The sequence below is a fragment of the Phacochoerus africanus genome, chromosome 9, assembly GCF_016906955.1.
Source record: "Phacochoerus africanus isolate WHEZ1 chromosome 9, ROS_Pafr_v1, whole genome shotgun sequence".
In the NCBI taxonomy this organism is placed as follows: Eukaryota; Metazoa; Chordata; class Mammalia; order Artiodactyla; family Suidae; genus Phacochoerus; species Phacochoerus africanus.
Window position 1 is genome coordinate 9,370,747 of NC_062552.1, and position 21,020 is coordinate 9,391,766.

Sequence of the window (21,020 nt, forward strand, 5' to 3'; positions counted from 1 at the left end):
GTTCCTCCCGGCTGCCTTGATAAGGAAAAAGCAAACAGGTGGGCATTTTTTTATGTCGATCATGTCATGATGCTTTCAGCGTCGTGCTCACTTACGCGCCCTAAACTTCTCAAAGATCTTCCCCTTCCTGGGTCAATCCTGTTTTAACACACTTGCCCCTCAATACATAGCATCTGAACAGAGGTGACAGATGCGAAGAAAGGGAAACTGGGACAGACTGACTTTTATTTCCTTCACTCAAGACAGTGCTGGCTTCAAAATAGCCAGATTCATTGGCCTTAAGGATTTCAAGGTGGTTGAATAGCCAGATTCATCGGCCTTAAGGATTTCGAGATGGTCGATAGTGGAGGCTGGGGTTTGGCCATTAGGTGTTTGCGTAGCAAGCGTGCAGTTTTCAGTCCGAGGTTATGCTTATTTGAGGTGGCCGGAGCCGGGGGTGGGGCATGATGATTAAGGGCAGGGCAGGGGGTTGGCTAAAGACCCCTGAGCCCAATCTACCCCCTTGACATTTTAGGGAACTTAGATTTTGTGGCTAAAGCAATACATGTTTCCAGGAGTCCATTCGCACAGGTGTTATAAATCTACGGGAAGCTTTCCAACTGATGATGCGCTGTCATTTGCAAAGCCGTTCCCTGATTTATCTAATCTACAAACAGCCACCCTAAATGAAAATCAAGGAAACTGCTACAGTTACATCTTGAGAAATCCCTGCTCATTCAGCCTTGGCATTTGGGAGATCCTCTGCCCAAGAAGGATTTTACCAAAGAGAAATAAAAATACCTTGCAAAAATGCAGCAGCTCCACCGAAGTTTCAAGAAAGGTTAATTATCATCATTTGGTGTTTTTGAGCGTCTCTCCCTCCTCTGGGCAGGGGGACGGGGAGGGGAAGAGGGGGAAGGAGATTGGGGGAAGGGGAGTGTGGTTTTCTGATCCGAACTCACATAGCATGGTTTGAATTATATAATGGAACTGCTGTGAGTCAGGTGACAGGCTCCCTGTGTAATTCCCTGCAGAAAGAGACAAACTGCATGTTAAAAAGCTCAACAAATACTCTTAAAAAAAAAAAAAAAAGAAAAAAGAAAAGAGAAAAAAAAAAAAAGCAAAGCCCAGGCTGTGAGGTTCAGACTTCCAAGCTGCAGCTTCCTCTGAATTCTCCCCAGGCTGAAACAGCTGGGCAGGCTGGCTGAGTCCCAGGACATCCGGAGGCTGCGGAGAGCCCCACCGGGGTCGGGGGTCTGGTCCAGATCACCGGGTTACTTTCTGTTTCATTTCGAAATGTGCCCTGTTCCTGAGACGGGTTGCTTCCCATGTCCAGGAAAACGCAGGACTCCTTGGAGACTCCAGCCAGGCTTTTAAGAACCGGGGCTTTGTGAAGGTAAGAAGCTATCCCGCTGCTGGAGGGGGTCTGGGTGCGAGTGGGGAACGCCAGGAGGAGTTCAGCCAACTTGTCCCCGGATCTGAGCAAGGCTGGAGAAACCATCCGTGGAGGCATTTTAAGGGTAGGAAGGGGATAAGATGGACTGTTCCCGCCTGGATGGGTGGCCACCCAGTCCACCATGAGTTGACTGGGAAGGAAGGAGAAGGGGCTGCCTGGCACCACAAGGCTGTCTGGGCGTGTGTAGCATGTATATTTCAGAGCCTGACACTTGAGACTGTTGCTCAGGCTAAGAAAGCGCAGCTCCTGGGGAGTCAAGGCAGAGCTTTGGGAAATCTGTGAGGTAGGCATGATTTTGAGTCCAAAATCTTTTTCATTGCTCTTTGTGTGTTAGTAAGATTTTTGTATTGGTTCAGGGTTTTGTTCACTTTAGGGACTTTTCCCTTTGGGGAGCTGCTGATGCCAGTGGATTGGGTTTTTCGGTCCTCAGACGTGGTTGACTGGATGCCTTGGGACCCGCTGGTACTCTCCTGGATGCCTGGGAGTCCGAGATCAATTGGGAAACTGGTGCTGGTTTTCAATTGCTGTGAGATTCAATTGCAAATCTCACCGCCGAGGAGACTAGCTGGGAGTCCTGGACGCCTGCGGAGGCAGCAGGCGGCTGAGGAACCTCAGAAACTTCCTGACTTAAAGAGACAGGAAAGGAAAAATCGAAAGGGCAGTTGTTAATTCCTGGAAGGTGGGCACAGGGAGAAGTTGTCAAGGATCGGAAAGAAAGATGCCTGGGAAGATGAAAGGCTGGGTAAAGGAATGGGTTTGGTGGGACCCCATCTCGGGCTGTGGCGTTTTGAGTTTGCAGCATGGAGATACAAATCAATAAGAGAACTGATAACAGCTCACCGGGCATGAATAAGAAATGCTACCGTGGATTCTCTTTTTGTGGTTGTTTTTTTATTGACTCGTAGAGAACCTGAGAAATAGGCAAGGCGTGAGTTGGGAAGGGCTCATTTCGAATTGCTCTTCTTTGCGGCCACAGGAGGTGCTCTGAACAAAATATGGTGATGATAGAACCACAGGGGAAATGTGCCCAGAATGATGTCTGCAAAGATGTTTTTCAAGTTTATGCTGCCCTTCCCCCTTTCTCCATCCTCCTGGCCATTTGGGGCAGGTTGTGGGATTTGAATGTGTCGGATGCAAACAGCTCTTTAGAGTGATAGTTTTTACTGTGACAGGATATTTAGGTACTAGAATAAAAGTGATCTTGAATCAGTGGTTCGTAAATTTTTGAGATCATGGACCACACCTGGGAATTGAAAAGACTTAATTGCTAAATTTCCCTGTTGTGGCCCGCACCCTCCCATCCTCTGATGCTCAACAAACCTAAACAGCGACAACAAAGCCAAAAGGCACAGCATCGTGAGGTTTCTAATTAAAGCCCATGTTTGAAATATTGATGGACAATATTATAAATATTCATAATAGAAGAAAACAGGTTTTTTTGCAAGCCATGGAAGTCCCTCAAGAAAGCACTGCTTAAATCATGAGAGTCAGCACAGTAAGTTCCTTTTAGCCAGATGTCCGTTGGTTGAACCTTGCTGGAAACCCGCATTTCTGCCCTTCAATAATGTAATGAGGATGGAAGACACCACAAGGTCCATCAGTGGCTTCCAAATCACAGAAGAGAACATGATGCTCTGAATAGTTTTGGGATGGCGTGCACTTTCTTGCTAAGTCTTGAAAATGTGGTAATTTGCCAACTTGTGGTGCCCATGTTTTCACACCACGAACCAGCACTTGTGGTCTTCCCCAAGAATATTGCTGTTACTTTCAGTGCAAGGGACAGTTTGGGAAATGCAGTTCGGAGCCAAGTTGCAGTTTAGAGATCCATTTCTGGGACAGTTAAGTAGCTTATGGGACCCCGGGTCAGAGGGTGTAAAATAGAAAGCTCCTGAAGATCCAATCCTGGGAGTTCCCAATGTGGCTCAGCGAGTTACGAGCCCAACTAGTATCCATGAGGAGGTGGGTTCGAGCCCCGGCCCTGTTCACTGGGTTAAGGGTCTGAAGTTGCTGTGAGCTGTGGCGTAGGTCGAAGACGCTGCTCGGACCCTGCATAACTGTGGCTGTGGCATAGGCTGGCAGCTGCAGCTACGATTCGATCCCTAGCCGGGGAACTTCCATGTGCCGCGAGTGTGGCCCTAAGAAGCAAAAGGAAGGAAGGGAGGAAGAAAGAAAAGAAGATTGAATCCTTATAGAAATATAGATGCTTTGGTGAAAAGCATAAGTTTTTTTGTGTTCAGACTTGGGTTTGCCTTCCAATCCTGCCACCTGTTCAGTGAGTGACCCTGGGGGCAGGGGTGGGGGCGGTGGTTCTTGGCTTGCCCAAAGCTCAATTTCTTCCCCTGTAAAACTGGACAATGACAGTACTTATCTCGGAGGTTGTATGGGAGTAAATAAAATTATATGTGACGAGACTAGAATAGTGCCTAGTACAGTATCTGGCACAGTTCGTGTCTAATAAGTGGTATCTGCTCTTGTTATTATATCATTTATGGTACCTCTTAATATATGCCAGCGAGCAAAGAATATGTTGTGCAAACTTATTTTTTTAATTAATGATTTTTTTCCATTATAGCTCATTTACAGTGTTCTGTCAATTTTTTACTGTACACCGTGGTGACCCAGTCACACATACATGTATACATTCTTTCTTCTCCCATTATCATGCGCCATCATAAGTGACTAGATATAGTTCCCAGTGCTAGACAGCAGGATCTCATTGCCTATCCATTCCAAAGGCAATAGTTTGCATCTATTAACCCCAAATTCCCAGTCCATCCCACTCCCACCCCCTCCCCCTTGGCAACCACAAATCTATTCTCCAAGTCCATGATTTTCTTTTCTGTGGAAAGGTTCGTTTGTGCCGTATATTAGATTCCAGATATGTGATATCATATGGTATTTGTCTTTCTCTTTCTGACTTACTTCACTTAGCAGGAGAGTCTCTAGTTCCATCCGTGTTGCTGCAAATGGCATTATTTTGTTCTTTTTTTATGGCTGAGTAGTATGTTGTACAATCTTAGATCAGCATCTGTGATCCTCACGACGTTCTGGGAATAAGTCCTTAGCATGTTAATTAAGTCATATATGTTCATTAGTCACATAGGGGAGGCATTGTTATCCCCCTGTGTTGCCCAGAAGAATCTCTTGAAGCAGTCAAGGCACGCAGGACATAAGCGACATCATCAGATGGGGAACATTCGTCTCCAGACTCCGTGCCTGCCCCCTGGATCACGCCATTCCTGACGGTCCTGCCGGGGCTCCACATCAGGGCTGGTCTAACAAGGGCAAAGTATCCTCTGTCTCTGGAGAGCCTCGGAGCCTTTCCCAGGGAAGTAGTTTGGTGCCACAGGCTTGGTTTTCCCTGCCTCAGGCCTGCTGTTTTCTCTGCCCTTTTCTCCTCCTGAACTTGTTGAGTGCAAAGCCCCTACAGGTGTCTACTACTTGGCCAGCTCATGCCCATGGGGCGGTAATGACCATGAAGACCCAGTTCCAAGGCCCTTCTCCACTGGGGACAACACAGAACCTGGTACTCTTGTCCAATCCCTCAAAGACTGTTTCTATTTTCTCTTTATAGACCCCTAACATGGGGGTTTGATGCCTGCCATAGGCAAACTCCCCATCATATATTATAAAGTCCAAAGAAGGTCCTATAATTAACCTAAAGGGTGAAGATGTCAAAAGGCCTTTACTTTTGCATTCTATGGGTAGTCAGTTTCCTGTAAAATTTATTATTTACTTATTTATATTTTAGGGCTACAGGTGCCGCATTTGGAAGTTCCCAGGCTAGGGGGGCTGCAGCTGCTAGCCTACCCCACAGCCACAACAATGCGGAATCTGAGCCATGTCTGTAACCTACACCACAGCTCATGGCAACGCCAGATCCTTAACCCACTGGGCAAGGCCAGGGAGCGAATCCGCATCCTCCTGGATACTAGCTGGGTTCATTTTCACTGAGCCGTGATGGGAACTCCTCCTGTAAAATTCATAATCCACTGATACAAGGAAGGGGTTAAAAGATTTCATCACATGTCTTCCAGGTATGGCTTGGGCTTCCCAAGGAAACTAACTAAATAAAAAATCCCACCTGGGATTGGTCATCAAATGGCAGAGTGAAGAATAGCATAAAAGGACTTCTAAGAAAACTACCACAAAACTCAAAGTCTAAAATTGAGACATAGAAAAAAAATCCAATAGAATTCAGAAAAATAAGATGCTAGATTCAAAAATAACAGCAAATTTTGAAATATAAAAACACCTCAGACTTGGAGATATTATAATGCTAAGGAAAAGGGGGAGAAAGGGTGGAACAGGGAAAAACAGTAGAGAAAGTGGGATTAAAAGCCTCAGGAATTCCCGTTGTGGCACGGCAAAAATGAACCATGGGGTTGTGGGTTAGATCCCCGGCCTCACTCAGTGGGTTAAGGATCTGCCGTTGCCACAGCTGTGGTGTAGGTCACAGATGCATCTTGGATCCCAAGTTGCTGTGGCTATGGCTCTGATTTGACCCCTAGCCTCGGAACTTCCCTATGCCACAGGTGCAGCCCTAGGAAAGAAGAAGGAAGAAAGGGAGGAAGGAAGGAAGGAAGGAAGGAAGACAGACCACACTGAAGAGATGACTGGAGTTCTAGAATATTCCCTTCACCTATGCCGGGAGCTTGAACTCCACCTGGGCCCATCAGAAAGGTATTAGTAACTATTTAGGTTTAATGAAAATTGACCAAAAGACTATATATGTCATTAAGAAACAAAATTTTTTGGATCTCCTGTTGTGGCTCAGAAGGTTAAGAATCCAACTAGTATCCATGAGGATACAGGTTTGATCCCTGGCCTCACTCAGTGGGTTAAAGGATCCAGTGCTGCCACGAGCTATGGTGTAGGTCGCAAACTCAGCTCAGATCTGGCGTGGCTGTGGCTGTCGTGCAGGCCGGCAGCTGCAGCTCTGATTCGACCCATAGCCTGGGAACTTCCATATGCTGAGAGAGTGGCCCTAAAAAGCCAAAAAAAGAAAAAAGAAACATAATCTTCTTAATAATGCAGAAAAAAACCATTTTGGATGATCCATAGCTAATGAACGAATCACCAATCATATTTGTTGCTAGAGCTTCCATAACAAAATACCCCTGACGGCTGGAGGCTGGAAGTGCAAGATCAAGATGGTGGCAGAGCTGATTTCTGCAGAGGCCTTTCCCCTTGGCCCGAGGAGGGACGCCTTCTCGCTGTGCCCTCACCTGGCCTCTCCTCTGTGGGCACACATCCCTGGTGTCTTCTCTTCTTCTAAGGACTCTGGTCCTGTTGGATTTGGACTCCACTCACAGGATCCCATTTAACCTTGCTCACCTCTTTTAGGCCCTATTTCCAAATCCAGTCGCATTCTGAGGTCCGGGGTCTGAGTCTTCGACACATGAATTTAGAGGGAAACACAGTTCGTCCCCTAGCACCTATCAATTAAAAGGTATATGCCTATTGCAGGAATTTATCATGTTTATAAGAGAAAATAGTATCTCTCTAAAGGAAAAAATATAAATCATTATCTAAAAATAAAAAAATAATAATAAAAAATTAATAAAACTATGATTGTCCAAGTTGGAGATTTGAAAGCTTTAAAATACAATTATGATTATCAAAGAGGACCTAGTAGTCACCTGAGGAAAGAACAAAGGGACTGAAAAATCAAGTTGCACGGATTTCTGAATTTTTGATAGGAAAGAATTTACATGTCAGCTTAACATGTATATACAAACAACTTAACATGTTAGTTTAAGAACTAGAAATACTGACATTCATAAAGTTTCTCAGAATAATGTGCCATGTACCTGTTGCTAGAGATATTTTAAAAGTAAAAAAAATTATCTTCCAGAAATAATTTTGTGTTTTCTGCTAGTCATTTTTCCTTCTAGGGATTTCATAACAAGTAGTTTATATTAGAAAAAAATCATCAATTGTGGTCTCATTCAAATAAGTAAATAAATAAAAGACAACATCTCCAAATGGCTGTAGGCACACCATGCCACGTTCCTCCTGGCCCCAAACTGTGAAGAAACGTTTGACTTCCTGGCATATGTCAACGAAGGGGGAACGTGAGGATTTCACGTTGTTTGCTTCCGTTTAGACGTTCTGTCAAAGAACTAGCAGACTGTCCCTAGGAAGGTTGCTTATCTACAGGGACAGGTGTTCTTAGAGGATTTAACATTGTTTGAGATTAGATGCCCCGTTGAGGTCAAAAAGATTCTGGCATTGCATTGGCTACCTTCCCACTTCTTTCAATATTCTGTCCCGTAACGGACGTCAAGGATGGAGCCCAGCCTCTGGGTTCCTGTTTGGTGCGGTCACGCATACTTTCCACTATTTCCGAGTCAGTCCCCAACTTTCCCGGTTCCCTTTCATTAGGACCCATGATGTCCAGGGACCTGGTTGCCTGAAATACACACACATGCACCTTTTTATTCATTTCCCCAGACAGAACTTGTGAGTAGAGAGGAAAATGATTTGCAAGTGCTGTGTACACATGACTTGCTTTCTAAATTTCAGATCCTTGATTTCAGGGAAAGAGATATGGGGCCCAGGGGGCTCCCTGCAAATATGGGAGGTGAGGGGAGCTGACTGTTCTCAATTCACAGGCATGAAGAGGCATGAAGGGGGAGTTCCCATCGTGGCTCAGTGGGTTAAGAACCTGACTAACATCCATGAGGATGAGGGTTCGATCTCTGGCCTCTCTCAGTGGGTTAAGAATCCAGTGTGGCCAGGAACTGTGGTGTAGGTCGCAGATGCGGCTTGGATCCAGTGTAGCTATGGCTGTGGTGTAGGCTGGCAGCTGCAGCTCCAATTTGACCCCTAGCCTGGGGACTTCCACAGGCCATGGGCACAGCCCTCCAAAGGAAAGAATAGAAAAGGCGTAAAGGAGAAAGGGATGTCAGGGGCGGGCGGGCGGGGCAGGTGATTTGGGGGTGTGGACTGATAAGTGTGGGCCCGCCCCTCCCCCCTTCTCACCCCCTCCCCCATCGCCGCTCTCCCTTGAGCTGGACCATCTGCAGGCTGTGCTTGGGCACATGTCAGGCCCTGTATGGATGCGAAGTCCACACCGGACACGTGGGGACATTCTGCCAGCAAGGCACGTACCTTGATTTTCCTTTTGAAACAAAGGATGGCGGTGAAAAATTAGACCGGGAGGAACAAAGGAACCTGCAAAGCAGGAATATAATTAGGAACCTGCAAAGCAGACCACGGTGTCCTTTTTCTTCCCCTATAAGGGGTTCCCAGGGTCCAAGAGGAAAGAATTAGTCCCATAAGGTCATGATCATACCTCCTGATCCTTCCGGGTTCTGTTTCAGTACAAGCAATAACATACTCAATTCCTAGCAGACAGCTTTCTTTCCCCTTTTCCCAGAATCCAGGGCAGAGATGGAGCCAGTAATGGGTTAAGGTGCTAAATCAGGTTGCCCCACCTTCAGGCTGTTTGGATGCTCTATTCCCTCCCAGTGTCAAGTGCTCTGTTTGGGTTTGGAGAAAGGAGCTCTTGAAAGGAGCTATGGTGTAATTCAGCATCTCTCAGTGCCTGTATTAGTTAACCCTAATTGTAAGGTTCATGACTTCCAGATAAAGGACCTAAAGGCTGAAAAGGAGAAGGACGCAGAGTTCGAAACAAGCCGGCAGACTTTTAGAAAACCAGTATTGGTGTTCCTATTGCAGCGCATGAGATGGGTGGCATCTCTGGAGTCCTGGGACAGGTTCCATCCCTGGCTTGGCACAGTGCGTTACCAATCCGATGTTGCCACATCTTCGGTGTAGGTTGCAACTGTGACTTGGATCCCTGGCCTGGGAACTTCATATGCCACAGGGAGGCCAAAAAAAAAAAAAAAAAAAAGAAAGAGAAAAAAGAAAACCAGAATTGGTGCCCTTTGGCTTTCATATAAATTAGGAACACAGATTAGGAACGCTTATTTAAGTTGGTTTGTTCATATATACAATTTCTCAAATTAAAATGTGCTTGATAAAGCTCAAGATGAAAAATAACTACCTTGGGGGTTTTGTTGTTGTTGCTGTTATTGTATTTAATCAGTAAGCACTTACTATCACTGCACCTAAAGACAAGGCGTTGTGCAGGGGGCGCGTGTGGCGGGATAAGAAAAGATGGATTAGAACTGCTTCTATCTATTTAGAGAAATAAAGGACTTTAGAAATGTTTCTAACAAGAGTCCTGAGAGCTGGATTCGGTATATTTCAGTGTGAAGGGGGAGGAGGGGCAGGTGGGGAGATAAGGAGTGGGAGGCAGGCAATAGCCCTTTCAGAGAGGAGGGTGTGAGCTCTGGGGGAAGCAAAATCATAGAAGGCACACCTTCACTGTACCTGAGGCAAGGTGGCCAAGCCAATTCTGTTGGAGTAAAGACCAGTTATAGAAACATGAGAAAAACCTCAAATATTAAGCAGAGGATGACATTGTTGGAGCTTAAAATGATGTGTGTGGGGGGGGGGCACGGTGAGTGGAGAGAAATGGTGATTGCACCTGTCATGAACAATGCTGTTACAGTAGTGAACACAGACAGTGGTTAACAATAATGATAATGATAAGAAATAGCTCTCACTTATTGAGTGCCTCGTAGTTGCTGAGCATTTTCTTGAGAGTATCTCCTTTAATCTGCCCAGCAGTCCTCAAGGCGAGTACAAATACAGTCAATCCTTCTTATACACAGACTCTGTATTTGCAAATTTGTGCATACATGAACATTTATTTGCAACCCCACAATGAATACCCAGGATCCTTTTCCAGTCTTCCATGGACAAGGGCAGAGCTGCCCTACAAGTAAAGAAGTTAAATAAAATGATGTGCTGCCTTCTTGTCTCAGCTCTGTCAACCAGTGTCATTTTTGTGGTCTATTTAGTCTTGGGCTTTTCATTTTTTATTTTGCTTTTTGTTGGCGATCTTGCTGTTTAAAATGGACCCCAGATACAGTGCCAAAGTGCTACCTAGTGTTCCTAAGTGCAAGAAGGTTTCTAAGTGTTTTGTGGAGAAGATATGTGTGTTAGATACACTTTGTTCAGGCAGAAAATAGTGCTGTTGCCATGATTTAAAGGGTAATGAATCAACAACATATACTAAATAAGATATCTTTAAACAGAAACACACATAGGACGAGGAGGAAATTAATCTGTTGATGACAACATTGTGCCAAGAGGCTCGCAGGAACCTAACCCTCTACGTCCCCTAGGAACAGTGGGTCAGTGTTCACTAATTCAGCATTCACAGTGTCTTCATAGAACAAGGCTGCTGTGAATATCAAGACTACACTGGAAATCAGAGGTCCCACTGTGGCTCAGTGGTAATGAACCGGAATAGTATCCATGAGAATGCGGGTTCAATCCCTGCCTCCGCTCAGTGAGTTAAGGATCCAGCATTGCCATGAGCTGTGGTGTAGCTTGCAGTCGAGGCTCAGATCCCAAGTTGCTGTGGCTGTGGTGTCGGCTGGCAGCTGCAGCTCTAACTAGACCCCTAGCCTGGGAACGTCCGTATCCCATGGGTGAGGCCCTTAAAAGGGGGAAAAAGAAGAATATGCTGGGAATTTCCTGTCCACAGAGATGTCAACTGGATTGGGAGAGATAAGGACCTTGTCTGAGGCCACACAGCAGGCACAAACCCAGTCTGCCCGATTGAAATGTCATAGCACGATGATCAATATTTGTGATGCCATAACAAGGGTCTGGACCAGGTGGCCGCAGTGAAGAATGGACAGGAGGAGGTAAATTCCAAACAGCTTAAGAAGTATCATCAAGAGGAGTTGACGCTGATTGCACGTGGAGGGCAATGAGGAGGAAGTAACCTGGGAGGTGTCTGAAGTCAGGTGGAGGTGATAACCTCTTGGAAGCAGGAGGGTCTGAGGGTGCAACGTTGCAGGGAAGGTGAGTGACAGGTTCAACCGGGATTAAGGACTGGGACCTGAGAACAGAAATGCCTGTTGGTTTTTGAGCACTCACTGTATTCCAGGTATCATTAAAAGACTCTGACTAAATGGTCTCATTTAATTCTCACAACAGCCTATATAAGTCAAAGGTTCAAGGACAGCCTGCTTATGAACAACAGAACAGGGAATTCCAACCGAGGCAGAGTGACCCTGGAGGTTGTAATACCAGAAAAATGTTGGAGTTTGACATCTTGGAGACGAAGCATTAATGTTAATGACATCCTATATTGTTCTCTAGTTTCTTCTTCTTCTCTCTTTTTTTGTCTTTTTGTCTTTTCTAGGGCCGCACCCACGGCATATGGAGGTTCCCAGACTAGGGGTCCAATCAGAGCTGTAGCCACCAGCCTACACCACAGCCACAGCAACGCGGGATCCGAGCCGAGTCTGCGACCTACACCACAGCTCACGGCAATGCCGGATCCTTAACCCACTGGCAAGGCCAGGGATCAAACCCGCAACCTCATGGTTTCTAGTTGGATTCGTTAACCACTGCACCACAAGGGGAACTCCTGGTTTCTTCTTTTTAATTTTATTTTTATCCAAAATTCTCTCTCTACACTGCTTATTTTCCTACTTTCATGTTTTTGTTCAAATTTGTCTGTCCTACAAGAATGCTGTTTTTCTCTTAGCTTTTAGTTTTTTTTTTTTAAATGTTGCAAAGGGGTAAAAGTTATTTGGTGGCTGCAGAAGTTGGACACTTTACACTATGCTATGTTGTGCTATTTAATTTAAAAAAAAATACACAGTTTGAACATTTCAAGGTTTCATAGAATGTAATACATGTTACTTAAGAAGAATTATTCTCTGAAGAGTTCCTTGGTGGCTCAGTGGATTAAGGATCTGGTGTTGTCACTGCTGTGGTTTGGGTCGATCCCTGGCCTGGGAAGTTCCGCATGCTGTGGGAACAGCCAAAAAAAAAAAAAAAAAAGATTTTCTGAATATTACTCTGCCCTAAAAAAGAATGGAATCGTGCCATCTTTATGTATGCCACTTATGCTGAGTAAAGTCAGAGAAAGATAAATATCCTATCATTTCACTTATGTGTGAAATCTAAAAGACAATGAAAACATCCCAAACAGAAACAGGCTCATAGATGCAGAGAACAAACTGGGAGTTGCTAGAAGGGGTGAGGCATGGATCAATGAATGAAATCGGTGAGAAAAGTAAGAGGTACCGATTCCCAGTTACAAAATAAGTCATGAGGATGAAATGTACAGCACAGGGAATATAGCCAATGACATTGTGATAACTTTGCATGGTGACAGATTGTAACAAGACCTATTGTGGTGATTATTTTGTAATGTATAAAAGTATTGAATCACTATGGTGTACACGTGAAGCTAATATAATATCATAAGTCAATTATACCTCAATTTTAAAAAGAATTATTCTCCTAATCATTCTTGCATCTCACATTAATAGAGTTATGGTTTATTTACAGATGTTTTCATTAGTAGAGGAAACGTGATTATGCTATTTGTGTACTAGATTTGAATAATTTGGCATAAAATAACATGGTCCTTGTTTTGCATTTCATCTTAGATCAATTTCCTTTGAACTTTTGTCTTTTTTGGGGGGGGGGCTTTTTTAGGGCCCCACCCATGGCATATGGATGTTCCCAGGCTAAGCGTCTAAGTGGAGCTGTAGCTGCTGGCCTACACCACAGTCACAGCAACACCAGATCCGAGCCCTGTCTGCGACCTACAGCACAGCGCATGGAAACACTGGATCCTTACCCCACTGAGGGAGGCCAGGGATCGAACCCACAACCTCATGGTTCCTAGTCAGATTCATTTCTACTGTGCCATGATGGGAACTCCAATTTCTTTTGACCTTTTAAAAAAGATGTAAACTCTCTCGTTAAGTTTCCCAAATCGCTATCAGTGAGACTTATTTGCCTATGTCCTTGAGAGATTAAGAAATTATACATTCCCTCAGCACTTGGGAATTAAAGATTATTGCCACGACTCCTAGTAGTGCTGTGCCTGGGGAGGGAAGAGTTACCAAAAACAGAGGGTGTTTCATCTAAAAAGGGCCTGATCCATTCATTATATTCAAAAATATGTTGGGGAGTTCTCATCGTGGCACAGTGGAAATGAATCCAACTAGGAACCATGACGTTGTGGGTTCGATCCTTGGCCTCGCTCAGTGGGTTAAGGATCCGGCATTGCTGTGAGCTGTGGTGTAGGCCGGCAGCTGTAGCTCTGATTCGACCCCTAGCCTGGGAACCTCCATATGCTGCTGGTGTGGCCCTAAAAAGACCAAAAAAAAAAATTAATAATATATAATAGGAACAAAACGCCTATCAGAATCTTGGGCTCCTCCTTCCTTTCTAAAATGCCCCTGTGAGATGTCCAGAAGTGAGTGCTCTTTCTGACCACACAGAAAAGGAAGGTGCCCTCCAGAGCTGTGAACTCCATCAAAACACTTCTGCCCACGGAGTTCAAAGGCCGGAGGTTGCACGAACAGATAGTTGCAAAATCTCTGGAGGTAAGTGGGAAAGAGTTCACCTACAAGGGAGTTTCTGGTCTTTGAAATAAGCCAAGTCTGAAATCTGTCCTTTGTAAATTAAAAAGAAACTGCTTGAACTATTCTGAAATCAAAAGAGAAAGAGAGTTGCAGTGCTGCTGGCTGTCCTGTATACTCAGTCGACTGTGACTCTTAGGTGAACTCATTCTGCGTTTGTATAGAGATCTGGGAATTTAGGAACCAAGGCAAAGACAAGAAACCTTCAGGAATCTTTGTCCTGTTCTTAAACTGCCAGGGCCTGAAAGGGAACTGGGGGAAGTGAAGCCATGTTTGATTCAACAAACACTTGAAACCATCCTTCAAATATTCTGGATGGATTCAAGTCCAAAGTATGTTTTGCCAAACCCAAGGGAAATGAGCACCACATGTTTCTGATTTATTTCTAGTTTAATCATCAAAATATTGCTTTGCGAGGGCTGCTTATGTCCAAGAAACCTTTTATGAACCATTTTAAAACATTATCTTGCAAACAGGAAGCCCTGTTTTGCCAACAGCTAACAGATGCCTGAGCCAAGGTTCTAGATTTGATTGTGGGGGCAGAGGCTGGGGTACGGAGATTACCAAATCCAAAACGCCGACTTTCATGTTGCTTTTAGAGAATCTGTGCTGGGTGGTATCTCCACTCACCAGAATGACAGAAAATCCTTCAAGGGGGATAACCCCAAGGAAAGGTGACCCCTGACTTCCAGGATTTCCACTCAGACTCATTCTCTTTCATGGAAAATCTCACCCCTTTCACCATATTGCATTTGCTAACTGATAATCCAGGAGACAACTTCTCTCCTGAAATTACAGTGTTAGATTTTAGCCCTTACCAACCTAAGGTAGCCTTTCGTAAATGAGCTTAGGGAACCACAGTTTCAAAGGAGCCATTGACTCTGGAATAGGAAAAACATTGTTCCTCTTCATTTTTGAGGTTTTTAAAAAATAACCAAAAATTCTCCGTTTTTAAAAAAAGCTGCCTTAAATGCCTGTAAATGCAAATCCTGTTTATGCAGCTTTCTCTCTCCTTGCTTTTCATCAGTGGTTTTTTTTAAAGGTAAGTTTCCTGATCAGCTTCACCTGGGAAATTGTTCGACAGGAAAATTCTCTGAGCCCACCTCACACCCACTGCTTCCAGTGGTTCCCAATCTATATACATACATCAGAATCACTGAGCGTCTTGTTAAAATGCATATTGCTGAGCTCCACCCCTAGAGGTTCTGGGTGTGAGCCGACAACTTGTATTTATAACAGGTTCCCAGGTGGTGCTGCAGGACAGGGGACCTCACTTGGGGAACTCTTACTCAACCCTTTCCAGTTCTCGCCTCTGACTTGCAGTTTAGTGGCAGGGAGATGAGCAACAAAGTCCAGGTGTAAGTGGAGACCGTTCAGGTGCATCCACTAAGGGTAACTTGGGGGTGGGTTTCAATGGTTTAACAAGGATGCTGTATCTCTTGAAAGTCCTGTGGGCCATTATTCATGGCAAAAGAAATGAAGGCGTTTACATAATTATTGGAATGATCCTGTGACTCTGTGGCCCCCACCAAGATTTAGGGCATGAAATAAGAGTACCACCAAGCCAAGAGTGTATAAAATACGTAGATTTTTTTTGAGATTTTCATGCATTCGACTGTCTGCAGGCTTTCAAATTCTATAAAAGTAGGAACTAAATTGCTCTGGTGAATTCTTCTGGTGTCATTAAGATGTAAGAGGACTTTTATTGCATGGGTTCTTCCTTAAGGAATGTTGGGTGTGTAATGGGGACGCCATCTCTGATGGAAACTAATGGACTCTGCTGCTCTTCAGGCAAATCGTGAAGCTGGAGCGCAGTGAAGGCATTTGACCAGAGAGGTCTGCTGGTGTGCTGCTTTAATGATGATCTGGCAAAACAGAGCTTATGGGATCTTCTTTTTAAAAAGGGGTTCTCCAACTTTCAAATGCATCAGAATCACCTGGAAATCTCGCTCCTTACAGATGCTAATACAGCAGGTCTGGAGTGGGGCTCAAGGGACTTCAATTCTAACCTTCTTCCAGGAGATGCTCATGGTTCATGATCCACACTTGGAGAAGCAAGGTTCTAGAATAGTGACTCACGATCCCTGGGAGCCTTTAAAAAAAAATTCGAAATCAAATATTCTGAGCGGGCTTGGGCATAAGTATTTTTAAAGCACCCCCAGGTGAATCCTAGTGTACAGCCAGCAATGAGAAGATCTGACCTGGAAAAGCAGAGTTAATAGGTCTGGGCTGCCTCTCTCAAAGTCAGATGTTTCCCCCGAATCTTTGGTGCGTATCAGGTGGCTGTGAATTCATACTTGCGTTCTCTAACAAGAGCCTTAAGTGCCTATTTCTATGTTGCTGATAAGAGAGAGCCAGATGCTTTAGATTTCTGATGTGCTGGCAATGCAGGGTGGACAGTCAGCGCTGAGAATTTAGCAACCTGCCTCGTAGTCTCTCCCCTACGGAGTCTCCCTATTTATTCTTACTGGTGACCTACAGATGTAACAACAAGTACCACCGACATCGACACTCCAGCAACAACAACAACAAAATGCTTATATGCTCAAGTACTGAGACACATGTTTCAGAATTTAGAACCCTACACACACGCACCAAAAAAACCATCAAGAGAAAAAAAAATTTGCTTTAAATATATCAAGAGCATATGTTACAGTCCACTTGTCTCCAGCATAAAATAAACATAATATTACTTCTGTGGAACATCAGATTCTGACTATAACTGCACCCCCATGGACCTTTTTGGATGAGCCACTTGCAAAGTGCACCCAGAAGTAGCTGAAAGTGCTATCTGTGGTTGGGTAATTAAATAGTGCACACTTAAACATTAGCGGACGCCTGCCAAATACAATTATTTCAGTTTTAGCCTAGTTGAAGCTGAATGTTCTCCTGATAATTAGCCAACGGTTGCAGTTACTTCTTAAGTTCACCCTTCATTTCTGATTAAAACACACGCACACACACAACTATGGCAAGGTCAAAAAGGGTGTATCCCTGTTTATCCTGGGAGGTGGCTACAGACCCAGTTTGTCTAATAACTGTATCAAGTTATTTAAATATTAAACCCTAAAGAAGGGGAATTAAATGCCCAGCATATGTTAGAAGTTAAATTAATCCATCCAAATGCTATTCTTCTCCAATGCACCTCACTTTCTTTGCCAGTAGTATAATGATGACAGGCTGTAAAGAATTAAGATTTTGGGAGTTCCTGCTGTGGTGCAGTGGGTTAAGAATCCGACTGTAGTAGCTCTGGTTGCTGTGGAGGCACAGGTTCCATCCCCAGCTTGGCACAGTGAGCCGAGGCTAGGATTCAGTCCCTGGCCTGGGAACTTCCATATCCTTTGGGTTCAGCCCTAAAAAAAAAAAAAAAAAATTTTTTAAGAATTAAGATTTTGGATGCCATATAAATGTGCCATAGGTAGTTCATGGGCATGCATCTAAGAAAGATAAAAACAACGGTCATTGCAAAAGTTGTCTTCAATCTCCCTGAATTAAAACTGTATGGTAGAATGATGCAAAAGAGAATGGGCATGGTGGGGACGGTCTTGAGGAGATGTTTCTTGATCCTCTGTACAGTGCATGCATTTTTTGGGGCTGCTCTGTGCTTTGTCCTGGCCCTTGGGGTTGACTTAATGCATTCATGTAGGGGGAGAGCAGTCCAAACCGGCTAGGGCTGGAGGAAATAGTCTGGTATCCCTTTCACTTGTTTCTTCTCTGACTACATCTCCTCCCAGCTCTAGCCTGGCGCTCCTGGTATTCTGGAGCCTGAAACTCATCTCTTGGCCCCTTTGCCTACTTCACCTGTGTTCTTGTCAGTACTTAGACTTCAGATTTTCTCACAAACGTGGGCTTGGCCACCTTGTAGCCTAGGACATCCCCCGCTGCCACAGTTAGAAACTTCCTGCCCAACCTCAGTCCCAGGAAACCCATTCCTGCTGTGACAACTCTAGTCAGGCCCATCCAGCAACAATATAACAGACCACCTAGAAGCCTGAGGTCAGCAAAATGAAAAGGACCTGGCTCTCAGGTTACTGAAGACACCTAGGTAGGTTGGCAGGTAGGAAGGGGTTTTGGGAACCACGCTCCATGCACTGAGGAGCTGAGCACCCACCCCCTCCTCAGCCCGGGACTTTGGGTCCATCTATTCATCTCTAGAACAGTGGGCTCTCTCACCCCTGAGGCTAGACTTTTGGAGTGGAGATTGGGGAGGATGAGTGAGGAAGAAGCATTTGCATTTGTCCATTCTTGAAAAATGATGATTTGAAAATGAATCCCTTCAATTTCAGTTCCCTGTAAGACTGGAAGTTCTGACCAATAAAACCCAGTTTTCTTCAGGAATACTGAGAAAACAGAGCCTGTTTTTCATTTCTGAGAAAAGCTGGTGTAAAATTTTGAAGTGGTGGCCAACGAGTTCCCGGGTGTCTACTTGCTTAAATCGTGGAATTTTCGGAGTTCCCATTGTGGCACAGCAGAAACAAATCCAACAATCCACAAGGTCGCAGATTCGATCCCTGGCCTCACTCAGTGGGTTAAGGATCCAGTGTTGCCGTGAGCTGTGGTGTAGGTCACAGATGGGGGTCGGATCTGGTGTGGCTATGGCGTAGGCTGGTGGCTGCAGCTCTGATTGGACCCCTAGCTTGGGAACCTCCATATGCCTTGGGTGCAGCCCTAAAAAACAAAGAAAGAAAAAAAAGTGAAATTTCTTGAAGCAAGAGTGATGTCACCTGCCTGTGGAATCCATCTAAGGGAATATAGACTAGTAGTTGTGTGGGGCTGGGATGAAAATGAGTGACGATAAATGGGCACTTGTTTTCTTTTTAGGATGTCGGAAATGTTCAAAAATTAGATGGTGGTGATGGTTGTACAACCCTGTAAATATACTAACAGTCACTGAAATGCCCACTTACAATGTGTGGATTTGGGGTAAGGACATGATGTCTCAATAATGCTGTTAAAATCAAAAGGCATCTTAGAAACCCCACTAAGTTTTGATGTTTTCCCAGTTGAGGCAGGAAGGTCTTGATGAAGGAGAGTCACATTTTAGAAAGCGCCCTGTGGGGTCTTCCACACCCCCTGCGGTGCAGTGGGGTAAAGAGAACTGGCCTCGGCCAAGCATCTGCTGTGTAATAAACCCTGCATAGACACCTCATATATATCATCTCATTTAAAGGTACAGCCTACCCGTACATTTACTCTAGCTGCCTATTTCTTGCTGTTGCCATAGAGATATAATTTGACTGGATCTGAAATGCAGACACCCTCTGCTCTACCTGTGAGACAGTTCAGGCTCAGGGAGATGAAATACCTTGCCCCAAAGCACACAGAGAGTAAATGACGGAGCCAGGACTGGAGCTCAGGGGATGTCTAATTGATCTAAGGCTTCGCTTTTTCTACTCTTCCCCGCTTCCCTGAGACTGGGGGAGTTAGGATGCCCAGCATGGGGCTGAACTGCTTGGTAGACTGCTCAGCATTCGTACTTTCATCACATACCCCTTTTATTCATTTCCTGCCGTAACAAATTATCACAGATTTAGTGGCTTAAAGCAACACAAATATTTGCTTTCCAAACCCCCTGGGATGAAGGCAGGGTTGGTTCCTTCTAGAAGCTCCAGGGGAGAGTTCATTTCCTTGCCTTTTCCACCTCCTGGAGACCATTCCCATTCCTTGAGTCCTGGTTCTTTCTTTGCAATGGGACGACTGCAACTTCTGCTTCTGCAATCACATCTTCTTCCTCTCTGACTTGACCCTCGTGCTACCCTCTTATAAGGCCCCTTATGCTTACATTGGCTCATCTGGGTAATCTTACCATCTTGGTCATCCAGGATAATCTTGTCATCTCAAGAGCCCTAATTTTTTTTTTTTTGGTCTTTTTAGGGCTACGTCTATGACACATGGAAGTTCCCAGGCTAGGGGTCAAAGCAGAGCTGTAGCCACCAGCCTACACTGCAGCCACAGCAATGCCAGATCCAAGCCTCATCTGCAACCTACACCACAATTCGCGGCAATACCGGATCCTTAACCCACTGAGCGGGGCCAGGGATTGAACCCACATCCTCATGGATACTATTTGGGTTCATTACTGCTGGAAACTCCTCAAGAGCCCTAATTTAATCACATCTGCAAAGTCCATTCTACCTAAGATGACATGCTCACAGGTTGGGGGACTAGAATGTGACTCTCATTGGAGGGCCATTATTCTGCCTACCACATCCCCACTCTACAAAACACCTGTTTGAAAGGAGTCTTGAAATCAACACCATCTTTCATGTTTTGACCTTGAACATAAACTCCAAACCTTCTCTTTATTCATAACAATCAAAATCAAGCCTTGAATCAAATAATAACTAATTATTTGTCTCCAATTTGTCTCTGGAAACTTTAGAGGCATAGAATAAATAACAGACTTGATGCGATGCCATTAAGAATATTACTTTCCTTTGAAAGTGTTATTATTAGTCAATAAATCGCAGGATTTCTGTAATATGTTCCTCAGAGCTCAGGACAAAGGAATGTGGATGTTTGGACAAATGAGAACAAAAGTACATGTAGAATCATAGTTATATGCTTATAAACTGTTTTGAGGCATTCTTTCTCTACTTCAGTGTCATTTAAGACCGTGGTGGGCTTCACAAGGCACTTTTTAAATAGTCCAAGGTCTTGTTTTTGAAAGGTGCTGTGGTATCTCTTTTGCTCTAGATTCACTTCCTATGGCAACAGCTGAAATTGTCAAAGTCAAGAATCGAATTACAACAGAAGATGAAGAGCATAATCTTGACTCCACTGACCAAAAGCACAGTATAGAAAAAGGGGTTTATCTATCATTAGCCAAGGGTCTGGGGCTCAGAGGGGTCACTCTCCCAAAGATAGGAAACCTTACCATATTTTAAATATACATTCAAAATATTGAATGATAAGAGTTTGGGGCTTGGAGAGGTTGAGGATGTTCCTTTAGCTCTTAGGAAGAGTTTCCTGTACGTTCTCATCTTTCTTTGACTAATAGTAATACCTTCTTCTGCGACTCCTGTTTCCTTCCCAGAATATGTCCTCCTCTTAATTTCCTGAACTCCTACAGTCAGCATATCACTAGAGGCATCTTCTAGTCTTCA

The 21,020-nt window shown here is 44.5% G+C and overlaps 1 protein-coding gene across 2 annotated transcripts in view; it reads left to right on the forward strand.

The window, feature by feature from the left end:
* Positions 1-1,117: 1,117 nt before the first annotated feature.
* Positions 1,118-21,020, forward strand: part of PHACTR1 (phosphatase and actin regulator 1) — a 321,038-nt gene continuing 301,135 nt past the window's right edge. The window contains exon 1 of one of the 2 annotated variants that reach the window (XM_047794426.1): positions 1,118-1,375. The gene's annotated coding sequence lies outside the window, so the exon portion shown is untranslated. Of the gene's footprint in view, positions 1,376-1,662; positions 1,719-21,020 lie in introns of those variants that run through there. The other variant, XM_047794427.1, reaches the window with a different exon arrangement.